The following is an 8,783-nucleotide window of genomic DNA, read 5'->3' as shown; positions in this document are numbered from 1 at the left end:
CTGCCATGGCCGGAGCCTGTGCTCCCATGTCGCTTGCCATGGCCCTTTCCCCTTCACCCCGCGCCCTCCTGGCCTCACCTCGGCTGTGCACACCCGTGTGCGTGCCTGCGCTTGGCCGCGGCCACCTTAGTCGCCCACACGCCCGTAGCCGCCCGCTACCGTGGCCCGCTCCTGCTGCTAAAGCTGCATCGCCCCGCCCGCGCCCCTCGGTGTTGCGCTACTGCCGCTGCTGCTTCTGCTTACTGAAACTGCTACTAGCGCTGCTGCTATCTACCTTTTACTGCCGCTCCTACTGACTGCTAGCTACAGTAACATTCAGTTACTGTAGCTGCAGCTAGCTTCGGCAAACTCACATTGAGTAGCCCCTTTGACAGCCAATAATCATCCACAAAACAAGTTCTTATGTGGATAAAAATAATTTGGGCAGAGAGTATACTTGACAAACTCCATTTTATTCCACTGGACCAAATCCTTTCGATGCCTGGATTAAATCCTATCAAAATCGCAAAATGCCTTGTTTTGTTAAAAGGAAACAGAAGTAACTCCTAGCTACGTGCACTGTGTTTGTGCGTGTGTGTGTGGCCGATGTGCCATGTGTGTGGGGCTGCCCCAAAATTAGTTTAGGTCTAATTTAATTAGATGGATTAGTTTTAGGATTATTTTTGCCCCTTAGCTAGTTTTATTAGTGCTAAGTTACTTTAGTAGTAGATGACATGTGGGTCCTCATTTAGATAAGTTAGGTTTATTTATTTGTTTAGGAAAATAGTCTATGACATGTGGGCCACACACGCCCTTTTGACTAGTCAAATTGACTTGGTCAATTCGGATTAAACTAAATATAATAAATCCAGAAATTTCAGAAATACTTAAAACATTGGAAAATCATAGAAAATTAATCATAACTTCGATGAAAAAACTTTGTACATGAAAGTTGCTCAGAACGACGAGACGAATGCGGATACGCAGCCCGTTCGTCTGCCACGCGTCCCTAGCATAGTGAACCTGCAACATTTCACCTCCGGTTCATCTGTCCAAAAACACGGAACACCGGGGATACTTTTCCGGATGTTTCCCCCCTTCACCGGTATCACCTCATACCGCGTTAGAACACGTCTACTCTGCTTGTTGTCCTGTTATGCACTTGCTTGCTATGTATTTACTGTTTCTCCCCCCTCTTCTCTCCGGTAGACCCCGTGACGATGCTAATGCCCCCGTGGTCGACTACGTCACCGACGACCCCTCCTTCTTGTCTGAGCAACCAGGCAAGCCCCCCCCCCTTGATCACCAGATATCGCCTATTCTATTCTATACTGCTTGCATTAGAGTAGTGTAGCATGTTACTGCTTTCCGTTAATCCTATTCTGATGCATAGCCTGTCATTGCTGCTACAGTCATTGATACCTTACCCGCAATCCTAAATGCTTAGTATAGGATGCTAGTGTTCCATCAGTGACCCTACACTCTTGTCCGTCTGCCATGCTATACTACTGGGCTGTGATCACTTCGGGAGGTGATCACGGGCATATACTATATACTTTACACTGTTACATTACCTGTGATACTGTTCGGAGTTGGGGGCTGAAGGGGCAGGTGGCTCCATCCCGGTAGAGGTGGGCCTGGGTTCCCGATGGCCCCCGACTGTTACTTGGTGGCGGAGCGACAGGGCAGGTTGAGACCACCTAGGAGACAGGTGGGCCTGGCCCTGTTCGGCGTTCGCGGATACTTAACACGCTTAACGAGATCTTGGTATTTGATCTGAGTTGGCTACGAGCCTATACGCACTAACCATCTACGCGGGAGTAGTTATGGGTATCCCGACGTCGTGGTATCAGCCGAAGCACTTCAGACGTCAGCGACGGAGCGGCGCGCGCCGAATTGGACTGGAACGCCACTAGGCTAGGTCTGCTTTCGGCCGCCCTCGCAACGTGCAGGTGTGCTATGGGCGATGGGCCCAGACCCATGTGCGCTTAGGTTTAGACCGGCGTGATGGCCTCTCTGTTTTGCCTAGGTGGGGCTGCGACGTGTTGATCTTCCGAGGCCGGGCATGACCCAGGAAAGTGTGTCCGGCCAAATGGGATCAAGCGTGTTGGGTTATGTGGTGCACCCCTGCAGGGAAGTTAATCTATTCGAATAGCCGTGATCTTCGGTAACAGGACGACTTGGAGTTGTACCTTGACCTTATGACAACTAGAACCGGATACTTAATAAAACACACCCTTCCAAGTTCCACAGAGAACCCGGTGATCGCTTTTCTACAGGGCGACGAGAGGAGGATCGCCGGGTAGGGTTATGCTATGCGATGCTACTTGGAGATGCTGCTTGGAGATGCTACTTGAAGATGCTACTTGGAGGACTTCAATCTACTCTCTCCTACATGCTGCAAGACGGAGGCTGCCAGAAGCGTAGTCTTCGACAGGATTAGCTATCCCCCTCTTATTCTGGCATTCTGCAGTTCAATCCACTGATATGGCCTCCTTACACATATACCCATGCATATGTAGTGTAGTTCCTTGCTTGCGAGTACTTTGGATGAGTACTCACGGTTGCTTTCTCCCCCCTTTTTCCCCTTTTCCTTTCTTTCTGGTTGTCGCAACCAGATGCTGGAGTTCAGGAGCCAGACACCACAGTCGACGACGACCCCTACTACACCAGAGGTGCCCCTACTACGTGCAGCTCGCTGACGACGTCCAGGAGTAGTTGAGGAGGATCCCAGGCAGGAGGCCTGCGCCTCTTTCGATCTGTATCCCAGTTTGTGCTAGCCTTCTTAAGGCAAACTTGTTTAACTTATGTCTGTACTCAGATATTGTTGCTTCCGCTGACTCGTCTATGATCGAGCACTTGTATTCGAGCCCTCGAGGCCCCTGGCATGTATTATGATGCTTGTATGACTTATTTTATTTGTAGAGTTGTGTTGTGATATCTTCCCGTGAGTCCCTGATCTTGATCGTACACCTTTGCGTGCATGATTAGTGTACGATTGAATCGGGGGCGTCACATAGTAGTACTACTGCTACTGTTCTTATGTGTGCTGTCCACAGATTGGTGTACAGTCCTCCTTCGAACCCAACTTTTTCACCAGGTGGAACCAATGTGATTAACTTTAGGATCATTCTGTATGCATTTTCGCTGTTAAGAAGGCGCGCCCACAAAGCCATCTTCCACGTGCTTGACCATCCAGGTCCATCTTCCCCTAGTAAGAAACAACGATGTATTAACTTTCGATTTGAGGAGAAATGTCCCTTTACTAGTAGGTGAGATAAACCAGTACTAGGAAAATATTTCTTGTTGCACCCTTTCTTGGCAAAACACATACAGCTACAAGTTTGTGTCTTATGTTTTCACTTGATAAGCGATGCTCCTAAGGCACATCCCGATAGTAAACCATTAATTCCAGCAATGAACTTCAACAATGTGTATTCTTATTAGACTAGCACAATGCCCGTTTGCTGCCACGGATTAAAAATTACACTGCAAGATTAAGATGATTATACTGCTATCTGTGCCAGACCACACCATCCATATCTGCTCTTATACACCCCCTTTGTGCTAGATCGAAGTCCAACAGTGGGTGTGGCGACTGTCAACAGTCATGATGATGGACAGATTGCCACAACCATTTGATTTTCTTTTGCATTCATCCTATTGTCAAAACATGCACAATTATTTGACTAATTCCATAGTATTGCTCGATACGGTTGATTCAAAAAGCAGGACAGACAAAAAGGACATATCAAATGTGGACATGTACTGTAAGGAAAGCATACGCTATTTTATACCGAACAAGTAAAATCATAAGACTAATCTGCTGTATCCATTACTATATTTGGTCCATAGATGTTTATGACTCTGAGCCATGATCTGTAAAAATACATTTGTCATTCTTTCTGTGTTTGTACAGACTTTCTAAACTATTGATGATTTTTTGTTGGGAGACATATTACATCTGGAATGGAAGCTCACATAAGTTGAGCTGATTTTTGTCCATATGAAAGCAGAGGACCATATGGTCTGTGGCTGGGTTTTGTCTCCGACCATCGTGTCGTGATGAATTTGCAGGTACCCCGAGAGGCCCTTGAGTTTGCCGGAATGTCGATTAACTTCCGTTCCGGCAAATTCGGGTACTCCATATGTCCTATTTTCAGCAAAGGTCATGCTGAAATCTTCCGTGAATTTTAGCATGACTTTGCTAAAAATAGGACATATGGGGTACTTGCGACTAATGCATGGGCCGGGCTATCTTAGTACTTAGTTAAGTAGGATCAACTGCCCTGCCATTCTTGCTGCATTAAATCATAGGTGGCAATAGAGCCAAGTGATTAGGCCCAACTTAGAATTATCCTTAGCATCGATAAACCCTAGATGATAAACCCAACATAGGTGGCAATAGAGCCAAGATTAGGCCCAACCTAGGGTGCCTCGGCATCGATAAACCCTAAATGATGAAAACTTAACTTGGTTGCCCCGGATGCCTCGGTGTCGATGAGAACCTAAATGATGAAAGCTTAGGCTTTTAGGGTGCCTCGGTGTCGACAAACCCTAAATCATGAGACCATGATCTTGTTCCTTGACAATAACCATCTTTTTGACCAAACTTTTTTCCTATTTAGAGAGAAACATGGCCCACAACGATGAGGCCGGTGGTTCGGGCGGCAAGCAATTCTGGGAGCTGTCCCAAGAGATGGAGGAACAACCTCACCGCTATGACGACGCCGCGGAAGACACCGATCCTGATTACACAACCCCTAGTGGCGTCGGGGATGACACCACTGATGGTGCCGCCGAGGATGCCACCACTGATGATGGTGGCGCACACACAGATGGTGGCGGCGCACACACAGATGGCAGCCAACCGAAGAAGCAAAGGAAGGACCGGTGCCCGAATGCGCTCCACACCGTCAAGGAGGAATTCACTCAAGTGGACTCCGACAGGAATCCAACGGAGCCCAAACATATAGTCAAGGGGTACTCGGTTCAGCTCGGGTGCATTCTCCGGAGCACCGTCTCGATCAACACCGAGAACCTTAGGCATAAGGACCGAGGGAATTTGCGCAACCTCCTCTTCACGAAGCTGCACGAACGATACAAGTTCCCCACCGAATTTGAAAACACACGCCTCTCAGGGAATAAAGTGAACAATGCCGCCCTCACGAAGATGAGCACGACCCTGTCTACTTGGAGAAGCGCGGTGAAGAGAATGATTGATAAAGGTGATAGTTATGACAAGATCAAGGCGAAATATCCTTTGATGAGCGAAGATGAGTACAAGGAGTTCAAGATCAAGTGCCAGAGCCCCGCAACGTCCGAATCAAGTCAGTGGGGGAAAGAAATGCGGGAGTTGAACTTAGGGGAACACAAACTCGGTCCCGGCGGTTATAGAGTGGCGGAGCCTATATGGGACAAGGAGGACGCGGAGCGTGCCGAGCAAGGCCTACCGCCCCGCTTCGAGAAATACAGCGGTGACAAGCAGACCAGGAACTATGTCAGGGCCCGGTACAAGGAGGACCCGATAACAAAGGAGCTTACCACGGATCCGAAGACCAGGGCGCTTGAGCTTGTTCTGGTAAGGAATACACCCCCGCGTAATTAGCTCCATATGGTTGCACTCTAATTAATCCCCAATATTTCTAAATGGTTCATGTTCCTTTCGCAGGACAATGGAAGCAGTAGCGCGGGGTCGTCTAAGAGCTCCCCTTTCGACACCCCTTTAAATAGGGCGTTGAGCGTAATGAAAAAGAAGGATAAGCTCGATAAGCCGACGTCAGCTGGTCGTGTGGCCGGCAAAGGCTTGTCCACAAAATGGGGGTCATACTATACCGCTGGTGTGCGGAAGGAGAAAAAGACCAGCTCGGAAAGCCAGATGCGCGAGGTTGAAGAACTCAAGGCACAAGTGGCGCGTATTCCGGAGCTTGTCCATGAGCAAGTGCAACAACAACTTGGAACGACGCTCAACGCCATGGTGCCTACGTTGATTCATGGGCTGACGACGTGGATTGCGGGCGGCCAAAAGCGGCCTCCCCCGGTTCCCAGCTTCACGGCCAGCAACTCGCACAGCGCGGCGGCGGCGCCATTGGTGTCTCCGGCGGCGGCGCCATTGGTGTCTCCGGCGGCGGCGCCATTGGTGTCTCCGGCGGAGGCGGTATTCGTGTCTCCGGCACCGGCACGGGCATTGGAGCTTAATGCACCCGGGTGTACGCCGACCGGCACCTCGCCAGCAAGCGCCCCCTCCGTCAGTTGCACGCCCGCCGTTGGCGGTGCCTCGACATTAGCCGAGCTCGACGGCATCACGGTAACTAAGCCTCTCGGCCGATGACTTCATCTCCTTGCCTTTGACTGGGCATCCCTGACGCCCTATACATGTTTTTCCAGGGCACCGCCGACGTTCCTTGCACTCTTCTGCACTTCGTGGGCGCTGAGTTGGTCGATGTCGCCAAGGGCAGAATCGTTCAACCGGGCAACCCCATGTTCCACGGTAATCCGATGGCAACCACAATGTATAGGGTTGAAGTGGTCCGGGTGCTGCCAGGCTGCGACGAGCTATTACCTCCGATTCGACCCGCTGGGGCCGACGAAGAAGATGAGATGACCCTCGGCACCTGCGTAAACTGGCCCCTGCTATGGCCGAAGAGCCAGATTCGTTTGGGGGCGGGGGACACCACCCCACAGACAAGACCGCCAGTCGTGCCGGCGCCAAGCCATGGCAAGAACGCCGCAACGCTACCGGACCTGCCGGACATCCCTATGGCACAGGATCCGGACAGCCCTATGGCACAGGATCCGGACGGCGACGACAACGACGACGGTACATTTACCAAAGTTGATAAGTACTTTGCCGAACATGGGTACGCTGACGAGTTCTGCGGGCCTCTTTCTCAAGAACCCAACCAAGACCACCGCGATCTAGCTGGTACGGTGGAGAAATCCAATTGCAACAAGTGTCGTCTGGCGTTCAGTTCTCAGGACACGCCTCCAGCTCCCGCCTTCACCGAGCCTCAGATAGCTGAGGCGCGAAATATTATCAGCCCCAACACGCTGAAGAAGGCGGTCTGTGAGCAGAACTCGGTCCCATTACAGGAGATCAAGAAGAAGGGTCGGAAACGAAAGACTAACAAGGGCGCCGGTGCGAGCCAGCCGGCACCGAGTTCGATCCGTGCTCAGGACGGGCCACCTTCACCTAAGGATATCTCGAGGAGGGTGCATGTGGCGGGTAGGGCGATGCTACCGCCAAATATGCTGAATGCTGCAACCGGTGCTATGCGGAGTCTGCACGACAGTGTTCTGATTTTGGAGAAGCGGCGTCTCAGAGAGAAGGATGTGGCATACCCGGTTTTCGTGGCCAAGGTGCCAGAGAGCAAGGGCTTTGTGGATGGCGACATCGGGGGTATGATCGTCCTGCGGTTTGATGACATCTTTGCTATGTTTAACCTTCATCCGTTGCACTACACCTTCGTTCGGCTGTTTTCGCTGAGCATGCAGATGCGGATCATTAGAGACAATACCCCGGACATCGTGATAGTCGACCCCTTCTACATGCGTGCCAAGCACTTGAGCAGCGCTGGGGACCGCCAAGTTGCGAGTTCACACCTCGAAGGCGTCATTCTGGCAAACGCAGATAAGGATAACTTCCTTATGCCTTACTTTCCCGAGTAAGTCATCCCTTAACCGCCCCGTAACATATGATTTCTTAGATTTCGATCGTTCTTTTTTTTCTAACATTCCGTGTTCTGTGCAGTGACACACATTGCACACTCATCCTCTTAAGCCCGAAATATTCCATGGCCACGTATTTCGACCCGAACCGTAACTCCATGATAGACTACACAAATGTGAAGAAAGTTCTTGATGATGTTCTCCCCGGCTACGCCCAATCTGGAGGCACCTTCACCAGGCCAGTTCGTAAGTACGGCAAGCACATCTTCTCACACAATACGAAGTTCTGCTGCGTCAAGCAGCCGCCTGGCGGTCAGAAGGATGCCTACTACGCCCTCCATCACATGCGGGCGATCGTAAGGGACCATCATCACCTTCTGCTACCAGATAATCTCAAAGATTGGGTCGCGAGCTTGTCGGTAGTCCAGGACGCGGACCTTAGACAAGAATTCTTTCGCATCCAGTCGGAGTTTGCGGACATCATCCATCAAGATGTCCTTCATACCGCGGGGCAGTTCTTCCTCAGATATCAACCGTCCAACAGTGAGATAGATGAAACGCTACAAATGCAGGGTGACAACGACCGTGATTTCATGACCATCACGACAGACGGTGGCTTCACCCACGCTCCTGTCCGATGAGTTGAGTCGAAAGTAGTGATGTGTAGTTCTGAAACATTGATTGGCTCATGTTGTAATTAAACTTTAATGAATTCGGATGTCTCTTTAGTTTGGACGGTTGTTCAACTTAGATGTAATCGATGCTATTTATTAGTAGGACCATGAATCGTGCTATTAATGTCTTGCTTTTCTCTTCCGATCCTTTTGTTGCATACTTACACATTGCTTATGTATTGTCTGTTGTTTGGCTTGTGCATAGAGATGCCGTCGTATGTCGTGTACAAGGGTAAGGTTCCCGGAGTCTACGATGACTGGGAGGAGTGTCGGAGACAGGTTCACCGTTTTAGCGGTAACAGTTACAAAGGGTACACCACTAGGGCGGAGGCCGAATCTAGATATGCCCGCTATCTAGCGGGAGAGAGGAGGGAGCGTTGGAGGAACCGGATGAAGACCAGTTTGATCGCGATGATGCTCATCGTGATGACCACAGCTCTCTTCTATGTGATGGTAGTTTAG

The sequence above is a fragment of the Triticum aestivum genome, chromosome 6B (assembly GCF_018294505.1).
Source record: "Triticum aestivum cultivar Chinese Spring chromosome 6B, IWGSC CS RefSeq v2.1, whole genome shotgun sequence".
In the NCBI taxonomy this organism is placed as follows: Eukaryota; Viridiplantae; Streptophyta; class Magnoliopsida; order Poales; family Poaceae; genus Triticum; species Triticum aestivum.
The sequence above is the reverse complement of the archived record's forward strand: the minus strand, read 5'-3'. Positions refer to the sequence as shown.